The sequence below is a fragment of the Notechis scutatus genome, chromosome 2 (genome assembly GCF_049901735.1).
Source record: "Notechis scutatus isolate UNSWTSFEM ecotype Mainland chromosome 2, rNotScu1.2, whole genome shotgun sequence".
Classification (NCBI taxonomy): domain Eukaryota; kingdom Metazoa; phylum Chordata; class Lepidosauria; order Squamata; family Elapidae; genus Notechis; species Notechis scutatus.
This window is the reverse complement of record NC_142010.1, coordinates 255,550,245-255,572,471: the sequence shown is the minus strand read 5'-3', so window position 1 is coordinate 255,572,471 and position 22,227 is coordinate 255,550,245.

Genomic DNA, 22,227 nt, shown 5'->3' with positions numbered 1-22,227 from the left:
CGTCAGAACCCTGACAATAGGGATGTTACCATAATATAACTGTGCAGTCCTATTTTATTGTAATATGTTCTGATGGCCCAGAGGGTAGGGGAGTGTGCATTTGTATACAAATATATTAAATAAAAAATAAAGATGCGGTTTCTCTAGCTAACAGTTCAGACATCTGAACACGAGAATATTGCACATTCATTATTCAAACTGACTCCATCCTGTTCAAATAGCAAGATAGAAACTGAAGTGAAAAAGATTTGCAACTAGGTGATGTATTCCAGATGGTTTTGCATTTTCAAAAATGCCATTTTATGTTGCTAAACACAACTAAGGGAAATGTGGGGGAAAGAAATAGAGGATGGCTGTGATTACTTGAAATGATGGGTTTCACTGTATCCATTTTATTCTTAGGTGTCAAGTTGAACATAATAAAGAAACTATCAAATCTTCTTCAATCTCTTGTCCTATCTTTCTTTTTTTTTTTTTTTATTTCAGCCTCTACTGTTATCCCCTTTATCTCTTCTGGTCTTTCTAAGATGCCGCATGTTAAGATTTAGGAATATCTGGTGTCTTGTAGAAGATTATATGCCTGAATGGATCATACTTCTTCAGTTTAGGAGCTTTGTTGTGTTTGAATGAAAACTGGATGGGGAAGAAAGTGGAAGAAAGCCTGATGATGTTACAGGCTCAGTATTATGAGTTTTGAATAACTACCATATTTTTTGGACTATAAGACACCTCTGCCTCCCAGAAATTTGACTCCTTGCAGCAAACAGCAAACAACCTGGTCAGCTTCAGCACAGTCTGATTTAGCAGGAGCAGCTGATTGGTGGTTGGATCGGCTTCCCGGAATTCTGCCTATCAGCTGTTCCAGGATGTGCAAGGATTGCCACCGCCCATCGCCGCATCTGCATGCCCCATTTTCGGCCTCCGTGTGTCCTGTTTTCAGCCTGTGCATGCCCCATTTTTGGCCTCCGCACATTCTGTTTTTGGCCCATTCCAGGTGGTGATCCTTGCTGCCTGGAACAGGTCAAAAACAGGACACATGTTAAGTGAACCTGGCTTCCCCGTTGGCTTTGCTTGTCAGGAGGTCGCACAAGGGAATCACATGACCTCAGGACACTGCAACCGTCATAAATATGAGTCCATTGTCAAGCATCTGAATGTAAATCACGTGACCATGGGGATGCTGCAGTGGTCATAAGTCTGAAAAATGGTCATAAGTTACTTTTTTTCAGTGCTGTTGTAACTTTCAACGGTCACTAAGTGAACTGTGGTAAGTCGAGGACTACCTGTATTCCAGACAATCACAACTCCAGCTTGCTTGATCAATTTTGTTGGAATCAACAAAGATCTATTCAAAGAAATGATGGCTCAAAATGTGTTGGCCTTACCAACTCCAACTCAACGATAAGCAAGGTATCTGCATGACTAATCATCTGTATTCATTTCAATGTAAATCACAGCTCACCTGAAGGATTACATTCCTTTTGATTAGATCCTGTTTGATACCTTGCTCAGGATGAACCATAAACTTCTCTGGCTGCTGAGGAAATTAACATTTTTATTTCCCTTTCTTCGGTTGACACTCATCCGTGTCCATTTCTTATTCATTCTTTGAGGTGGATAAAGGTGGAAGATGGAAAAAGAAGAAGACTTAGAAGTTTCTAGTAGCAAAGGCTACAGCAATTGCATGACAGAGAAATTTGGTCTAGTGGTTAAGGCACCAGGCTACAAAGCAGTGGTGGGATTCACACTTTTTTACTACCAGTTCTGCGGATGTGGCTTGGTGGGTGTGACTTGGTGGACATGGCAGTAGAAGGATACTGTAAAATCTCCATTCCCATCCCACTCCAGGGGAAGGATAGTGCAAAATCCCCATTCCCATCCTGTGCCACTAACCTGCTTTCCAGCTCCATTCTCCTGCACAGGGCAACAAAAGGAGACCCAGCCAATCAGCTGGGACTCAGGAGGCAGAGAATAGATGGGGGCGGGGCCAGTCAGAGGTGGGATTTGCTGGTTCTCCAAACTACTCAAAATTTCCACTTCCAGTTCTCAAGAACTGGTCAAAACCTGCTGAATACCACCTCTGCTACAAAGCTGGAGACTGTGAGTTCTAGTCCCAACTTAGCCATGAAAGCTGCTGGGTGACCTTAGGCCAGTAGCCAAGAGTCAACTCCTGCCTTAGCCTTGAAAGTCAGCTGGATGACCTTGGGCCAGTCACTCTTGCTCAGCCCAACTCACCTCCAGAGGGTTGTTGTTATTGTGGAGACAATTGGAGGTGGAAGGTGTGTTGGATATGCTCACCACATTAAGTTAGTTGCAAAAATAATAATAAAGGCAGAACAGAAATAAACAAATAAATTAAAAATAAAACAAAAGATTAATGGATTTGAAGAAAGCAAAGTAGTAGGTACAAAATGATGGAGTTTGATTTGAGATATGCAATGTCTGGGAATCCCTTAGTACAAAGATTTGAGTTTTTTGAGACAAGTACAGATGTTCCTAGTAGCTGGGATGTAAAAGGAGAACTTCTGTCACATACAAAAATAGAAATTGCTTTTTTATGTCCCTGGATAGACCAGCACACATTCTGTTTTTGCTCTCTTAATTCAGAATCCACAAATGGGGTATATTATGGAAAACTCTTTTAACGTGGTTAGAAAATCTGATCTCTCTCTCTGGAGGAAACAATTTTACTTTCTTGTGGAGAAATGTCAGGAAAGGGACGTGGTTCTCCATTCAGAGCTGGTTATTTGGGATGAACTCCTATGGATTTGCCTGCAAGGATGTAGAGAAAAGTACATATGGGCCTTTTTGAATCTATCTTTCATCAGAGATAAATGTACCCCATGCTAATTACTGACATTAGAAAGGGCAGCAGAACTTGGTTAGAGAGAGATAGCTGGGAATTTACCCTTATAGATGAAAAATTAAAAATGATTGCTTCCTATCCTTAATTTAGCTTGATGTTTTGTCAGCCAAATGTCATTGCTCTTCTAGCATACCGTGCTTGGTAGGTACTTAAAGTAGAATGAGATGCTCTGTTGCATTAAGCTCCGCTGCTTTCATTCAAGTTGTTTATGTCTCTTCCATACATGCTGCGATGTGGAGTCAAATTGACCTGTGCTTCATGGTGACACAGGACATCAGCTGCTCTTCCTCTTGAGGCATTTAGGCAGTGTCAAGAGTAACAAAGTACAGCTGAACTCTTCCGGATGTTTTTGTCCTAACCTGGAGTGCAGATCATGGTTTTCCCAGATGCCTTGACAGACAGACAGAATTTTAATATGGTTTAATTTAGGAGGGCAATTATGTCTTTCTCTGACTCTGGCAGAGTCCTTCTGTGAAATAGTTAACAATAGCACTTAGGCTTATATACTGCTTCACAGTGCTTTACAACCCTTTCTAAGCAGTTTATAGAGACAACATATGGCCCCCCAACAATCTGGATTCTCATTTTACCGACCTTGGAAGGATGGAAGGTTGAGTCAAGCTTGAGCTGGTGAGGATTGAACTGCTGGCAGCTGGCAGTCAGCAGAAGTAGCCTGGTGCACTGCGTTTTAACCACCGTGCCACCAGTTAAAAACATGATAAATAACTGATAAATAAATAAGTGGGTAGTTTTGATTCATTAATATTGACATGTGGCAAAATATATTGAAAAACCTTGCAAAAATGTTTCTTTCCTTTCCTTTCCTTTCCTTTCCTTTCCTTTCCTTTCCTTTCCTTTCCTTTCCTTTCCTTTCCTTTCCTTTCCTTTCCTTTCCTTTCCTTTCCTGTGTTTTTACAAATAACTCAAGGTGGCAAACATACTCAACACATCTACTTCCTCCAGTGGTGGGATTCAAATTTTTTTACTACCGATTCTGTGGGCGTGGCTTGGTGGGCCTGGTAGAAGGATATTGTAAAATCCCCATTCCCTCCCCACCCCACTAACCTGCTTTCCAGCTCTGTTCTACTGTGCAGGGCAACCAAAGAAGACCCAGCTGATCATCTGGGACTCGGGAGGCAGAGAATAGATGGGGGAAGGGCCAGTCAGAAGTGGTATTTGCCAGTTCTCCAAACTACTCAAAATTTCCACTATTGGTTCTCCAGAACTGGTCAGAACCTGCTGAGTACCACCTGTGACTTCCTCCTATGTTCTCCACAACAACAATTTTGTGAGGTAAGTTGGGCTAAGAAAGAGTGACTGGGCCAAGTTCACCTAGGTGGATTTCATGGCCAAAGTGGGACTAGAACTCACAATCTCCTGGTGACTGGCCCAAAGTCACCCAGCCACTTTCATGTCTAAGTTGGTTCTAGAACTCACAGTATCTGGCTTTCTAGATGGTTCTCCTTAACCACTACACTAAAATGGCTCTCTTATTCAAAGGCAGTCCTAAATATTTAAAAAGATGTCTCAGTACTTAGTTCACATAGTTCAGTGCATGGTACATCCAGAGTGACAGAGTTTTTGACCTAAGGGTGACTCGTCCAGGCTCCCTCATCTGGCTTCCATGTATAAACAATACCTGCAAGCGTTTCTCTCTCCTATTCCAACTTCCCTCCCTCCCTCCCTCCCTCCCTTCCTGTCAAGGTAGTCAGCATTTGTCCATGAAGTCATCAGGAATCAGTGGCCCTCCCTTCCCTCCCTCCCTCCTTCCTTCCTTCCTTCCTTCCTTCCTTCCTTCCTTCCTTCCTTCCTTCCTTCCTTCCTTCCTTCCTTCCTTCCTTCCTTCCTTCCTTCCTTCCACATGCATGATAATGGCAATAATCCATGAATCAGACCTGAATAGCACATGGACATAAACAAAGAGAAATTATCAACAGAACATTATGACATATTTTTTTTATTAAATGCACTGAAAATATCATCGATCTCTTAAATATCTCTTTGAGCATGGGCAGGATTTTTTTCTCTCCACATTTTGCATGCTTCTATGGATAAAGCTCCAAAATAGCATGAGGTTGTCACCAATGTATGCCTGAGGGAGCGGAATTTCCCCCCTAGATATAGACAAGAGATCTCGTTTTTGACTACAGATCAAAACCATTTTTTGTGTTATTTCCATGACCTGCAACATTAATCCCCGAAAGCAGAAAGAGAAATGTTTTCGTGCATCATGGACAGTTTTGTCATTCTGTCACTTCTCTTTGTTATGTGAATTGTGTTCTGAGTTCAACTTTAGCATTTCAAGTCACCCTCCCTTGTTCCACTCCCTGATGTTGTCGGTATTAGTTTGACAGCGGTTGAAAGTTAGGAGAATTAGCTTGAACTTGTATATGCACATCTTGTTCTTTGCACCTCCATCAGACTCAACACTTGTTTGCTTGCTCCTCTCAATCATTGCTCTTTCAATTATGTCCTCTTCGCTGTTTTATATGCACTTCTTTTTTTTATTTTGTCAGTGGGTTGCATATCAAGTAAGCTGTACTTTAGATAAGGATTGTCAGCTCTGAGCATCACCTATTCTCTATTTAAAAATGACTATGAATATGGCTCGTGAAAGACTGCATTTGCTTTCAAGATAAGAAACCTTACAAGTGTTTTCTTCTTTAACAAAAGAAATGGATTGTGTGATCAAACGCTTTGATTTCATTGATCCAAAAATAACATCTTAGTGAACCTTCTTGTTGAAGTCCGGTATTAGAATCCATCATCCTTGAACAAGGATAGAGGATTTTAGGAACATTAATCCATGAAAGATATGAAACAAGATATTTGAACACTAGAAGGAGCTTGAAAGGTTTGCTTGAAATGTAATTTTAGTAATAGCACATCTTGCTGATCCATTCTGGCTTTACGAATTAGAATAATGTTAGGATATTGAATTCAGTAGCGAGAACAGTAAAGTGTACAATTGACCAGAACACACAGTTGTAGTTTATTAATTAGAGAGTGCTGACTTGTGCATGAATTTCCCATTTTCCTGTCTTTTTCTTCTGTGTGTTCTGTATATAATTTACCTCATGATATTCCTGTGTTCCTATCTTGTGTTCTTTCTTTCTTTCTTTCTTTCTTTCTTTCTTTCTTTCTTTCTTTCTTTCTTTCTTTCTTTCTTTCTTTCTTTCTTTCTTTCTTTCTTTTCTTTCTTTCTTTCTTTCTTTCTTTCTTTCTCTCTCTCTCTCTCTCTCTCCTTCCTTCCTTCCTTCCTTCCTCTTTTCTTTCTTCCTCCCTCTTTTTCTCTCTCTCTTTCTTTTTCTTTTTCATTCTCTCTCTCCCCCTCTTTCTCTTTCTTTTCTTTCTCTTCACTCTTCCTCTTCTCTCTTTCTCTTTCTTTTCCTCTCTTTCTTGCTTTTCTTTCTTTCTCTTTCTTTCTTTCCTTCCTTTTGTTCTTTCTTCCTCTTTTCTTTCTTCCTCTCTCTTCCTCTTTCTTTCTTTCTCTTTTCTTTCTCTCCCCTCTTTCTCTTTCTCTTCACTCTTCCTCTTCTCTCTCTCTTTCTTCTTTTCTTCTCTTTCTCTTTCTTTCTTTCTTTCTTTCTTTCTTTCTTTCTTTCTTTCTTTCTTTCTTTCTTTCTTTCTTTCTTTCTTTCTTTCTTTCTCTCTCTCTCTCTCTCTCTCTCTTTCCTTCCTTCCTTCCTTCCTTCCTTCCTTCCTTCCTTCCTTCCTTCCTTCCTTCCTTCCTTCCTTCCTTCCTTCCTTTTCCTTCCTTCCTTTGGACAGCTGCTGTGTAATTCCTCAACAAATTATTTGTTCCAGAGATTTGGAAACTGCCTACCAAACCCCGCAAGTGAATACATTTTTGCAGTCCTTGCAATTTTTGCAAGATGAAAGGATAAAGGATAATCTGCATTATAGAATAACAGATTTGGAAGGAACCTAGCCCAACCCACTGCTTAAATAGGAGATTTTATATGATTCAAGACAAATGGCTGCCCAGCATCTTCTTAAAAACCTCCAGTGATGGAGCATCCACAACTTCTGGAGGCAAGCTGTTCCAATGGTTGTTTTTTCACTGACAGGGAATTTCTCCTTAATTCTAGGTTGGAGCTCTGTTTAATAAGCTCCCATCTGTTGCTACTTTTCTTGTCCTTGGGTGGTTTGGAGAATAGGTTGTCCCCCTCTTCTCTGTGATAGCCCCTCAAATATTGGAAGGCTGCTATCATGGGAACCTCTGCCACAACATTTTTATCCTTGATATTGGTCTGCATGCTGCTTCAAGCTTAACTGTGTTTGCTTTTACTCCAGATTTCTGCTTGATAATATGCTTAGTAATAGTTTCCACAGAGATAGCAATTCCAGGTGGTCCATTAAACATCCTCTGTCGTTGTGTTGAGATCACAGGCATGCAGAATCAGTTAATTATACTATAAGGTAAAGGTTCCCCTCGCACATACGTGCTAGTCATTTCCAGCTCTGGGGTGTGTGTGTGGTGCTCGTCTCTGTTACAAAGCCGAAGAGCCAACGCTGTCTGAAGATGTCTCCGTGGTCATGCGGCTGGCATGACTAAATGCCGAAAGCGCACGGAACACTGTTACCTTCCCACCAAAGGGGTCTCTATTTTTCTACTTGCATTTTTACATGCTTTCAAACTGCTAGGTTGGCAGAAGCTGGGACAAGTAATGGGAGCTCACTCCGTTATGCAGCACTACAGATTCAAACCGCCAAACTGCTGACTTTTCTGATCGACAAGCTCAGCATCTTAGCCACTGAGCCACCACATCCCTCTTAATTATACTATAGCATGATGCAATCAAGGGATCACACAAATTCATTTAAATGTTAGGATGATTCATAATTCATGTTTTTACAAAGTTTGCTACTCTAAGCAAAAGACATAACATCCAGTGGCAGCCCCTGTCAGGATAGTCAAAGTTTCAAGTTCCAGATGTTGGGTTAATAGATATATTGAATTAATTAATTAATTAGTCTTTTTTGCATAGTCATGGACTCACCCATGGGCCAGGTTGAAGGGATCATACTCACTTATCTGCGGCTTTGCAAAATTAAAGGAACATTCTAGAAAACAAATTTGTACTCCTGTAGAGGAAGTGTGATGACCCGGGGTGTGGCACAAAGACAACACAATCAGATAATAAGTAGGAGTCCCTTTATTAGCTCCAACTTTGCCCCCAATGTCCTGGTTACCTTCTGGCTGGAGAAAAAAACTCTCCCAGGAACAGCCTTTGGCTGCAGAGAATCAAGTCCAAAACATGGTCAACAAAAACTGTAACTATAAGTCCAATCAAGGCAAAAGGAGGTAATTAATCTGGCATGGCAGGAGCAAGAATTCCAGACGTGAAGGCACGGCAATAACTCAACATGATTGGGAGGATGCCAGGAACGCAGATAACCAAATTCAATACAAGATGAACTCACATTTGCTCCCAGGAATTGCCGCACTCAGCATGCATTTCTTTTAAACTCTCTTCTCAGCTGTGGCAAATGAAGGGAATTGGGGTCCTTTCCTCCCCTGTAAGTCATGCAATTTGAATTGCTCTCTTCTCCATTTCTCCCTGTGTGCCCTAGGATGAAGAGGGGGTGGGCCTGGGTCTTCCTCTGAATTCCCTCTCCCTTGTTCTACCTCTTCCCTGCTCTGTCCAGTTGGACTTTGCCCTTCCCCAGTGTCCTCCACTGCCAATGGAGCCACACTCCCACTCCCTGTCAGCTGTTCATCTTCCTCCTCTGATTCAGACTCTGACAGGGGCATGACAGGAGGAATGTTTTGGATTATTCTCCTCCTCCTTTTCTCCTCTTATCATCATTATTCACATGACAAACTTCTAAAATATATCTTAAAGGCACTAATGTGCAAAAATAATATAGAAACTAATGAAGGCTTTTTCAACGAAGTCCTATCACTTTTTTTTTAGAGATGACAGATTTTTTTAAAGGAAGCTTTTAAGGAAGCACTCATAATTTTTACTATCTAATCCAGGGTGTCAAACTCATGTCATCATAGCATCATCACATGATGTATCCGGACTTCCCCCCCCTTCGCTAAACCGGGGGGGTGGGGCGGGGCCAGCATGTGACACATCTGGCCCACAGGCCACAAGTTTAACACCCCTGTTCTAATCCAGTGTTTCTCAACTTTGTTGACTTTAAGATGGGTGGACTTCAACTCCCAGAATTCCTCAGCCGGCATAGATGTCCACCCATCTTAAAGTCAGCAAGATTGAGAAACACTAGTCTAATCAATTAATCAGCCTTCTTGGCCAGTTCTTTTTAAACTTGGCTGAGCATGAGTTTAAAGAGCAAGTTATCATCTGCTATCCTCCAAACAATTTGTTCACAACCTCAGGCAGAAAAACTCCATCCATCAACCCTCAACAGACAGTTGCCTCAGGCACCTGGCTAGGATCTGTTTTTAATGCGGAGTACAAACCAGAATGGCTGCAAGTGATTTTATCTGCAAAATAGTCTGCAAATGTGCCACAACAGGACTCAGATGGTTCTTCACCCTCAGCAGGAACACTACGTAATAATCTCTTTACCAAATGAAAGAACTGCCAGATGGCATCCCGTTAATTCAATGGAGAAAGCAAAGAAGAGTTTGATCAAGTATTTATTGCCCTATAATGACTCCTAAAACGGACTCTAATCTGACTAAGTTATTGGATTCAGTCTATGTTTTTCTCTACCAGTATATTAGCCATCTATCTACTGTTTTAAATGCCCCAGGGAGAGAGATGGCCCAAGAACTTATAATCTGTATTCAGGAAAAAAAAGCACAGAACAGCAATCACACCAACTGTCTTGGTTTTATTTTCATTCTCTAGATCAATGAAGACATTTTCAGGTTCACCAAACCTAGAAGGCAGATCATCCATAACCCTTCCTGGATCTATTGGTCATTAAGAATAGAACATTTAAAAAGTTCTTCTACACTTTATCCAGGGAAGTTTAGTGTAAGAAAGTCTCTTGGATATGTCTCTGTCTCTGTCTGTCTAGTTTGTCTGTCTAGTTTATGTCTATATTAAATAGATAGACACATATAGATAACAGACAAGAAAGAATGGAATAGATACAGAGAGATACATAGATAATAAACAAAGAAAGGATAAATAGACAAGATAGTAGATAAATAGGTAGGTAGATACTGTAGATAGATGATGGATAGATAGACAGACAGACAGACACAGATATAGATAACAGACAAGAAAAGATGGATAGATACATAGATAAAAGACATAGATGGGTGGATGGATGGATAGATAGATAGATGATAGATGTTAAATAAATAGGTTAACATTGCTTATATGATGGGATTTGGAGCATAAGAACCCTGTGAGATGTTATTGGATATATATTTGGGGATAGGCAGTACTGCAAGTAACCCGACCCTCCACTACGAAGGCATTGGACTGAATTGAATCACATTGAGAAGGACACTGGTAATCACTGGAGTCTATAAAATAGAGAGGTTAAATATGCATACGCAGATACACCCAAAACTACCAACCCTTACGCGGTCTAAATAAAAATGCACTTATTTTAAGAATGATGTTCTGTGTACTTTATTATATTTGCTGATTGGCCAAAAGATGTAATAAAAATAATTTCATTCAGCCTTCTGGTTTGAGTTCCTTCGGCGACAGACAGAAATCCACGATCGTGCGCGGTTTCAGTCTGGGCTCGCCACTGGAGCGCCCCGAGCCGGCTGGTTTCGGGACTAAGCCATCCCGTAGAGGTGGTGAAGAGGGGGGAGACTGCCAGCAGGGTTGAGGAGAGCCGCATCTCTCCTCCTCAGCTGGCCATTACTCCCTTTCCCGAAGGGGGTTGCAGCGGTGGTCAGAAATGGCCACCTCAAAGGAGAACTCGACCGGAAAAGAATGTGCAGGAGGAAGATAAGAAGTGAAAGCTTTGGCTGACCAGGTTAAATTGCAAAAGTAACAACTAAGCTACCCTGGAATTTAAATTTACAAAAAAATAACATCACTCCCAAAGAAGAGTCGGAAGCAGCGAAGGAAAGTGAAAAGGGAAAGGTTTGGTTTTTTTCTTCTTCTCTCCCTTTCCCTATACTGACAACTAAGAGACTTAAATAAGAAATTGGAAAAATCCGCTTTGACATCAATAGGCAATTAAGCTGAAAATAAAACAAAATGTCAAAGGGATAATAAAGATTTCTGGACACTAAAAAAATTTTCATAAGCAGGAAAGGAGAGAAAAAGAATAAAAGGGCAGGATCTGGAAAGATGGAGGAGACTGCCTGGAATTAAAAGGAATCTACAGTAAAACTTCAACAAGACTTCTAAAAGATACATTTTAACCCCAGGAAGAGAAAGTGAAAAAAAAGAGCAAAAAGAAACAGCTTGCCTGTATTTGGATTACTTGGTGATCTTTGGATTCTTGGTTATTGCATTTGAATGACTAAAATTAATCGGGTGGTTGTTTAAAAATTTATACAATGGCACTACTTCTGGATGAATTGAAAATCGAACTTAAAAAGTACAAAGAAGATGCACAAGAAGGGAGAGGTTCTTTTGGCTTCGTTTTTCAATTCTTAGAAATGGAGATTTGGAACTATGAGTAACAACAAGAAACGTCTGCAAAACAAGAAGACTGGGACAAAGAAGAAGCCATCTTTAATGAACAAGTAATTCTATGTGGGGAAGAAAAAGGAAAGGGGGGGAAAGAGAATGGAGAATTTAAGACTTAAAAAAAACAACAACCAAAGAAAAGAAAAATAATTAGAAAAATAAGTATAATACTGGAAAGCAACAGAAGAGGGGAATACAGAAGAGAGAAATAGAGGTAGAGAGACAAGGGGGTAAAAAGGGGAGAGAGAAGTAGAGAGGGAAGAAGGAAAGGAAAAGAAGTTACAAAGGACCGGAACAAGATATAGAGAAACAGGACCTATTTAGAGATAATAGGTGAAAATTTAACTGAAAAAGGGATTCTGTAAAGGTACATAAGATTGTATTGTTATATTAGTAATAGAAATAACTTTAGAAAATTGGAAACAATGTATGATTAAAATGAGGGATAAAATAGTTAGTGTAATTTAGTGAAATGTTTGTGAATAAAATAAGTGAAATAAAATAAATGAGAAAATTGAATTTGGAAGGGACTGGAACATTTTAATTAGTTAATGTTTTATAAAATATAAGTGAAGGGGGGAATTAATTATGGAAAGCTTATAATTGTTCCCATAGACATATGATATTTAATTGAAAAGTATCATACTTCTATGGGAACAATTACAAGCTTTCCATAATTAATGTTAAAGAAGTTAAGATTTTAATGAATATTAACATTAATGATAGAATTGAATTGGAATGGAATGTGTTGTTTTAATTATATACATTTATAATTTTTTCTTTTTTTAAGAATATAGTGTGTATTTTAAGAATGTACCAAGCAGAATCTGAATGGAAGTTATGTATTATATTGAATGTTATAACTTTAGGGTATATATTGAAGCCTAAATAAGAGTTAAATGGATAAACTTAAAAGATATAAAGGCGTCATACTCCAATCAGTAACTACAGGAGAAACTTTGTTTAATGAGAAAAGATAATAGATTATTGAAACAGGACTGACAAAAAATATAAATATAATGATTTGAATTGAGACGAGATAATTAAAATAAAATTGAGAAAATTAAAAGAGGGGAGAAGCTATGCAGAAAATGTAAAACAGTAATAAGATATGGAATAGAACATAAAAATGAGCATGAAATTGAATTTGTGTCTGTACGAAGAAATGTAACCCGGGATTACGCTACTTTCAAAAAAGATGTTTTATTTGTATTTTTTTTGTGAAAACTCAAATAAAATTTACAAAAAAATAATAATTCATTTTATATATATATATATATATATATATATATATATATATATATATATATATATATATATATATATATATATATACATATATACATATATACATATACATATACATATACATATACATATACATATACATATACATATACATATACATATACATATACATATACATATACATATACATATACATATACATATATATATATATATATATATATATATATATATATATATATATATATATATAAGGTAAAGGTTCCCCTCGCACATACGTGCTAGTCGTTTCTGGCTCTAGGGGGCGGTGCTCATCTCTGTTACAAAGCTGAAGAGCCAGCGCTGTCTGAAGACGTCTCCGTGGTGATGTGGTCGGCATGACTAAACACCGAAGGTGCATGCAATGCTGTTACCTTCCCACCAAAGTGGTCCCTATTTTTCTACTTGCATTTTTTACGTGATTTTGGATTGTAGGTTGGCAGAAGCTGGGACAAGTAATGGGAGCTCACTCCATTATGCGGCGCTAAGGATTCGACCCGCCAAACTGCCAATCTTTCTGATTGATACACACACACACACACACACACACACACACACACACAGAGAGAGAGAGAGAGAGAGAGAGAGATAATAAGATTAACATGGGCTGGTTTTGGAAATTACTGTGATGCCCTTGGTGCAAATGTTGAAATTCCTTAATGCAATTACTTTCGAGATAACAGCAGCAAAAATTCTCGTAAGACAGTTCAGGAATGTAGATAGCTGGACAGTATTAATAGAATTCACACCCTATTGTATTATCCAATCAGCTGTACAAGATTAATTTTTAATACAGCCTCCCTACCCTATCTTCCTGCCTTATCTTCAGCAAGAAAACAGATTCACAATAGCACCCTCTAACTCCATCTTCCAAATTTCAGATTTGGCAGCTACTACATTCAAACATCTATAGGATTAATTGGGCCAAACTGACCTTTATATCCTCAGTTGACCCATCAGATAAGTCAAGTTAGGAGACTGAGGATCTAATGCATAGGTGTCCAACCTTTTGACTTGCCTGGGTCACACTGAGTGACGAGGAATTGTCTTGGGCTGCTTATAATATATATAATATGGTTAATGTATATAAATAATGCATTTCTTTTATTTTTAAATACTTTTAGTATATCTTATGGGGCTGCATTACTTGCTGTCTTGTTTCCTGTGGGAAATAGGTTGGATATGCCTGATGAGCTGTGGCGGTGCAGTAGTTAGAATGCAGTATTGCAGGCTAATTCTGTCCACTGCCAGGAGTTCAGTCCTCACCAGCTCAAGGTTAACTCAGCCTTCCATCTTTCTGTGGTCAATAAAAATGGGGACCCAGATTGTTGGAGGCAATATGCTGACTCCGTAAGCCACTTACAGAGGGCTGTAAAAGAACTATGGAGCAGTATATAAATCTAAGTGCTATTGCTAAGTGCTATTGCTGATCTAAGAGTTAACTTGAAAGACCAGAGACAATAAACCTCCTTTTCTTTGTTTTCCATTGGATTGTTCTATCTTGACAATAATATTTTAAATTATTGGAATAGCAGTGTTCCTGTTTTTTTTTTTTTTCATCAGAAGGAAGCCAATTCAGGTAGCCATTGCATCACAATTCTCATTCCTGATAAAGGGAGACAGAAAGGTAGAATAGAATAGAATAGAATAGAATAGAATAGAATAGAATAGAATAGAATAGAATAGAATAGAATAGAATAGAATTCTTTATTGGTCAAGTATGATTGCACACACAAGGAATTTGTCTTTGGTGCATATGCTCTCAGTGTACATAAAGAAAAAATAAAATACATTCATCAAGAACCATAAGATACGATAATCATAGGTTACTAATAAGCAATCAAAACATACTAGGAAACAACTAAAACAATATAAAGTGTAAAGATACAAGCAACATGGTTATAGTCATAAGTGGGAAAAGATAGGTACTAGGAAGGATGTGAAGAATAATAGTAATACAGTCTTAGTAAATAATTTGACAGTGTTGTGGAAATTATTTGTTTAGCAGAGTGATTGCATTCGGGGGGGAAACTGTCCTTGTGTCTCGTTCTGATGTGCAGTGCTCTATAGCGTCGTTTTGAGGGAAAGAGTTGAAACAGTTTATGTTCAGGATGTGAGGGGTCTGTAAATATTTTCACAGCCCTCTTTTTGACTGATGCAGTATACAGGTCCTCGATTGAAGGCATGTTGGTAGTAATAGTTTTTTTCTGCAGTCCTAATTATCCTCTGAAGTCTGTGTCTGTCCTGTTGGGTTGCAGAACCCAACCAGACAGGTATAGAGGTGCAGAGGACAGACTCAATCATTCCTCTATAGAACTATATCAGCAGCTCTTTGGGCAGTTTGAGCTTTCTGAGTTGGTGCAGAAAGGTAGGGTTACAAGACTAGTGTTACAAAAATCTAGACAACAAACAGCTGGCATTTTAAAGCTCTCTGCCTCTTTCTCTTCTTGCCAGTAATTAGGATTCTCCTGTCACTGAAGGTCCAGACCAAAGTGATAGCCCCATTGTGTCTTGCTATAATAGAAACTATTCACCCCTGTCAGTTTACAGATAAACTTTTGAAAGAGTGAAAAAACACCAAAAACTTTAACCTTAGACTGTCTACTATTGACCTCACCACTTTCCTAAGAGGTCTGTAGGGGGCGTGCATAAGCGCACCAATGTGCCTACCGTCCCTGTCCTATTGTTTCTTTTATTTTTCTTATATGTACCCATTTCATGTATTCATAACTATGTATATACTTATACCTATTATCTTGTAAGCGATTGACAAATCAAAACAAATATATATATATATATATATATATATATATATATATATATATATATATATATATATATATATATATATATATATATATATATATATATATATTTATATATATATAAAGTTCAGATGGAAATTGTGCCCAAACCTCTGTTATGGGTATTTCTCAACTTACAAACATTCATTTAATGACCATTCAAAGTTACAACAGCACTGCAAAAAGTGACTTATAGCCATTTTTCACACTTGTGACCATTGCAGCACCCACGAGGTCACACAATCAAAATCCAGACACTTAGCAACTGGTTCATATTTACAACCGTTGCAGTGTCCCAGGCTCACCTGATCCCCTTTTGCAACCTTCTGACAAGCAAAGTCAATGGGAAAGCCACTTAACAACCGGGTTACTAACTTAACTGCAGTGATTCCCTTAACGGCTGTGACAAGGAGGGTCGTAAAATGAGGCAAAATTCACTTAACAGCTGTCTTGCTTAGCAATGGAAATTTTGGGCCCAATTGTGGTTGTAAGTCAAAGACTACCCTGTATGTTGTGACATGTGTTATATAAGATTGTTCCCAGATGGTGGGAATAAATCTGAAATTGGCAGCCATGCCCTGAAAAATCACCTCCATAAAGATTTTGCAGAAGGCTATTTTAATAAATAATATTGCTTATATTTCATTCAAAATGACATTTGTAGCATTTTAAAATTCAGTAACACCTTGTACAGTATGAAAAATACAAGTGAAATGAATGAAGCAATGTGTCAACTAAAGAGATGCCCCTTTGGTCTTTTTAGCTGCCAGAAAAAGGAAGTGGGAGAAAACAGTCCATTCCTTAAGTGCCTAGATAATCACCCTGGCATCCCAAAGTTGTTGGAGCGCAAGAATATTACTGGCGAGCATGATTGATGACTCTTGGGGATGGTTTTGTCCCATTGGAGAATACACATCCAGGGGGTGGGGGGAAGACCAGGGTCAAGGGGGGAATGAATGATGTATTTTAGCATCAGCTGCGTCCAGCTAACACCAACATGGCCAATTCTAATAAATCAACTTTCTTTTCTCCGAGATGCGGCTAGAGACTTATGACTTGAATCGGGGTGGATTTGTTGGAGTCCTGACACAATGGTAATATTGGCACATTTCTTCAACCACATTGCCAAGTCCCCAAAGCACTGGATTCCCTGGAAACATTCTGTTGTCCTTTTTGTAGAATACAGGTAGTCCTCGACTTACGACAACAACTGAGCCCAAAAGTTCCGTTATTAAGTGAAGCCTTTGTTAAGTGAGTCTCGCCCCCATTTTACGACCTTTCTTGCCACCGTTGCGAAGTGAATCATTGCAGTTGTTAAGTCAGTAACGTAGTTGCTTTCCCCATTGATTTTGCTTGTCTAAAGATCGCAAAAGGGGATCACGTGACTTTGAGGCCCTGCAAACGTCGTGGAGGCTGACACCGTCATAAAAATGAGACAGTTGTCAAGCATCTGAATTTTGATCATGTGACCATGGGGATGCCACAACGGTTGAAAGTTTGGAAAAATGGCCATAAGTCACTTTTTCTATAGCCATTGTAACTTGGGATGGTCATTAAATGAACTGTTGTAAATCAAGGACTAGTTATATTATGGAGCAAGATATGACTGTTTCCCCTTTTCTGCAAAATAAACAGCTGAAGACAAAAAAAAAGGTAGAGAAGAACCTTTGTGATCAATTCAATTGGGGAAATTTCTATACTACAAACTCACCATGATTCATTTAGTTATTTATCAAATTTATACACTAAGTGATTCAGATTTGATGATAGTTTAAGACTCATGATTTATTTCACCACCTACTAAGGTTACTCTTAATGGTTGAACTAGCGAATACAAAGCCTCAATCCTGGTGCCTCTTAAAGTAACAATTCCCAAATTCCTGATGGGAAAAGTGATTGTTGAACTGGTGACATCCATAATGCAGGAGCATCATCATTATTCTAAAAGGAAGCTACTTGTGTTGAGACCTATGGTATCATATTTTTCTGTGGTTTATGCATAGGTTTAATTGATTATGTGCCAGCAAGTCATTGTTGACTCCTAAGCAGACAAATCACCCTGCCAGCAAAAGTGCATATAGTCAAGGCTATGGTTTTCCCAGTTGCAATGTACGGCTATGAAAGTTGGACCATAAGAAAGGCTTAAAGGCTCAAAGAATTGAGGCCTTTGAACTCTGGTGCTGCCGAAGACTCCTGCGAGTTCCTTGGACTGCAAGGCGATCAAACCAGTCAGTCCTAGACTAGATCAACCCTGGCTGCTCTTTAGAAGGCCAGATCCTGAAGATGAAACTCAAGTACTTTGGCCATCTAATGAGATGGAAGGACTCACTGGAGAAGAGCCTAATTCTGGGAAAGATTGAGGGCAAAAGAAGAAGAAGGGGACGGCGGAGAAGGAGGTGGCTGGATGGAGTCACTGAAGCAGTCGGCGTGAGCTTAAATGGACTTCAGAAGATGGTAGAGGACAGGAAGGTCTGGAGGAATGTTGTCCATGGAGTCACAATGGGTCAGACACAACTTTGCAATGAACAACAACAACAACCATACAAAGATAGATTTTCTCTATGATAATCTGTCCCTAATTTGATCCTTGAGGTCTTCTAATGGTGAACCCACCACCACTGTAACTAACTGCTGATGATCCTCTTCATCTCTTTCCTTCCACCCAGCTAGCACTTCACACAAGAACTCTGGGTTGATGTGATGACCCAGAGTGTAACACAAACATAACAAAATCCAAAATGTAAATAAATGTCCTTTAATGCCTCCAACTTGGCCCCACTGTTCAATAATTCTCAGTTGGAGATAAAACGTACTCAAAAATAGTCTTCAAATGAAAGCAGTACAATCCGACTTAATGAGCAGATAGAGGTGAAATAAAAAACTAAAACAAACTACAATGATGAAATTTCCATAACGGACCAGGATAAGTAATTACCAAATTCAAGGAGATAACAAAGTACAGTCTGTTGGAGGGATAACTTCAGCCCAAAATAAAACACACTTTGCTTCTGGCAATGCTGTGTTGTAATCATCTCTCTTATATACTAGTCTCCCCAGCTGCAACCAATGAGGGGGATCATGGCCGCTTCCTCTCTCATAAGCCAAGTTGTTGCCTTCTCCGTTCCTCCCTGCATGCCCTAGGATGGATAGGGGATGGGCCTGGTTCTTCCTCTGACTGCCAAACCAGCCTCTGCCCTTCCCCAGCCTCCTCCACAACCTCCAGAGCCACACCTCCATTCCCTGTTGGCTGTTCCTCCTCTCCCTCAGAGGCCGACTCTACCAAGGGCATGACAGTTGATTTGTTAGATGATCCACTTACTTGTTTTCTTGGCTGTCCAAGAAAAGGTGTCTTCTCCAACACCAACATTCAGTGGTGTCTATAATTTTCCTATCCTGCTTCTTCAAAGTCCAACTTTTGCTTCCATAGACAGAGAATACCATGGCTTTGCACAATTCTGATCTTTCCTTGTACAGGGAATCCTATGAAATCCATGTATAAGGAATCCTATGAAATCCACTGGGATTGGCCCGCCCCACTCATGCTGGCAGAGAAGGCATGCTTTGGGTCCCATCAGCCTGATAATTCCAGCTGGTGGAGTCCAGAAGGAGGGCCTTCTATGCAATTTATTTATTTATTTATTTATTTATTTATTTATTTATTTATTTATTTATTTATTTATTTATTTATTTATTTATTTATTTATTTGTTTGTTTGTTTGTTTATTTATTTATTTATTTGATTTGCCAATTGTTTACAAGATAATAAGTATAAGTGTATACATAGTTGTGAATACATGAAATGGGTACATATAAGAAAAATAAAAGAATAAGAGAAATAATAGGACAGGGACAGTAGGCACGTCGGTGCGCTTATGCACGCCCCCTACAGACCTCTTAGGAAAGGGGTGAGGTCAATAGTAGACAGTCTAAGGTAAAAGTTTTGGGGGTTTGGGGAAGAAACCACAGAGTCAGGTAGAGTATTCCAGACATTGACCACTCTGTTGCTGAAGTCGTATTTCCTGCAATCAAGTTTGGTGCGGTTAACTTTGAGTTTGTATCTATTGTGTGCTCTTGTGTTGTTATGGTTGAAGCTGAAGTATTCATTGACAGGTAGGACATTGCAATGTATGATTTTATATACCATGCTTAAATCAGACCGAAGACGGCGTAATTCAAGGTTTTCTAGGTCTAGAATTTCAAGTCTGGTGGCATAAGGTATTCTACAATGAGTAGAGGAGTGGAGAACTCTTCTTGTGAAATATTTCTGGACTTTCTCAATTGTGCTAATATCAGATATGTAATGTGGGTTCCAGACTGATGAGCTGTATTCGAGTATTGGTCTAGCAAATGTTTTGTATGCTCTAGTTAGTAGTGTGATATTACCAGAGAAAAAGCTACGTAGGATTAGGTTAACAACTCTTAATGCCTTTTTGGCTATGTAGTTGCAGTGGGCTCTAGCACTTAGATCATTAGATTTCTCCTGCCCTCTGGAACATCATGCCCCCACAATGTGAAGCTAGCACCAACCTCTCCTAGCCTTTTGTAATGGCCTCAAGGCCTGGCTCTACCAGTTGGCTTGGAGCCCCAATGGGGGAACAGTAAAATTGGAGGTGGTTGATTAGTCAGGCAAAGGAATGCATAAGCAACAAGGCTGCAGAGTCAGGGGCCGTTTCCCAAACGATTTGTCAACACCTATTTGGACACTTTCTGATAACCAGGGGGAGGATGGGGAAAAGGGAAAGTTTTATGTATGCTTTGGGTGTGAAAATCTCAGATCTAGCTTTGCTTCTGCTGTAACCACTTGACTTAGTAAAGTATACTTTTGGCTAGCAATGTGTTGTGGCCCGCCAGTGGCCAGCAGAGCTGGCAGCAGAATTAGACAGTGAGGAGGTTGGGGAGGAACATGGGCCAGTCCTGGAGTCTGGGGAAGGCTTGGATGAGTGCTCTGCTTTGGAGGCAGAGATGGGGCCAGGGCTGTCTGACAGTTATCAGCTGCCTTTGGAGTCAGAGATCAGTGGGGCAGAAGAACAGCTGGAGCCTGTTCCTGATGTATGCATGCACAGAGCTGCCAGGAGAAGGGAACAGTTAAGGAACAAGGGTCGACTTGGGAGGAAAGGCACAGGTGGGCAGTCAATGTCCCCTCCCATTGGGAATAAAAGGGAGTGAAAGGGGAGTGGTGGTTGCAGGAGACTATTAGTTTGTTCAATTAGTGTGAAGATTTGTTTGTCATTCTCAGAGACTCCTTGCCAAATATTTTCTTGTACACTGTTGCGCTTGGAAGCTATTGTCCTGGCAACTCTCCAAGCCTGATAAGGCCTGTGGTTATATTTCACCCTTGAAAGACTGTTTGCTGGAACTTTGCTGGATGTGAACGATAGGAATTCACATTAGCCTAATAAAAAGGAGTTTTGTCAGGACAAGGAGTCTGCTTCATGATTTTGTGAAGCCTAGATCAGAACACAAGGGGCCAAAAGTCTTTCTTTTCTAATTGGTCAAGTTGGGACAGTTGACAATGAGCTTCTTTTTCTCCTTTTACTCACTCCATATGCAGGATCACCCTATGGCCATGCTGGGTCACTAAAACCTACATGGTAGACTAGGTTCTTCACTTTTCACATTAACAATTTTGACACTCCAGAACAAGTCTCCACTTAATGCATGTTTCCATCTGTTTTGTACAGGCTTCGTGATGGGGTGATATTACTTTTGTCATTTTGACAAAAGTGGTGGATCTGGCAGACACCTCTGAGTCTGCCGGTGGGTTATATAGATCAGTCTTAGTTTGTGTTTCAGCCTGGATTCCTGACATCAATAGCCTTGATTGTCTTAATGAATAAATTATACTTGGAGGCCTCTGTTGGACCTTTCCAATTGTAGATTATTTATCCTCCTGGCATATTTGACTAGTATGACATTTGGAGGCATTGTGTATTGGTGGTTTAAAATCTATTTGACAGAACAGTCTCCCTTGCTTAGTATCATAGTAGATATGTCACTAAACCTATAGCAGTTGAGTTAATAATCCAAAGAATATACACAGTATATATATATATTTAAGAACTTTTTTGCTGGATCAGACAATATGTATTTCTTATTCAATATCCTATATATAATAGATGCCAGTCAAATGCACTGGAATAACCTATGGTTTGTCCTCATTATCTGGTATTCAGGGGTTTGCCAACATAAAGTATAGTATTGAAGTAATTATTCCTCATGATAAGTCCAAGTGGATGAACTTGACAATGCTGTAAACCACATTTTTCAATTTTCTGGCTTGTTGTACATGGTATTTTAAGAGAGCCAGTTTGGGGCAGCGGTTAAGGCTTCAGGCTAGAAACTGGAAGACTGTGAGTTCTAGTTCTGCCTTAGGCACAAAGCCAGTTGGTGACTTTGGGCCAGTCATTTTCTCTTGGCCCCGGAAAGACGGCAATGGCAAACCACTTCTGAAAAACTTTGCCAAGGAAACTGGAAGGACTTCTCCAGGTGGCATTTAAGAATCAGACAATTAAGTTGAGGAAAAATCAAAACCAAACTATTCTTAGAGTCTCTGATTGTCTGCCCAACCAAGGAGAAGATTTGGATTTGCATAATGCTTTTCAAAAACAGATAATAGGCTTTTCAAGTAGCAGTAGTAGTACTGATGTAGTACTGATGTACTGTAGTAGTGATAAAGGTA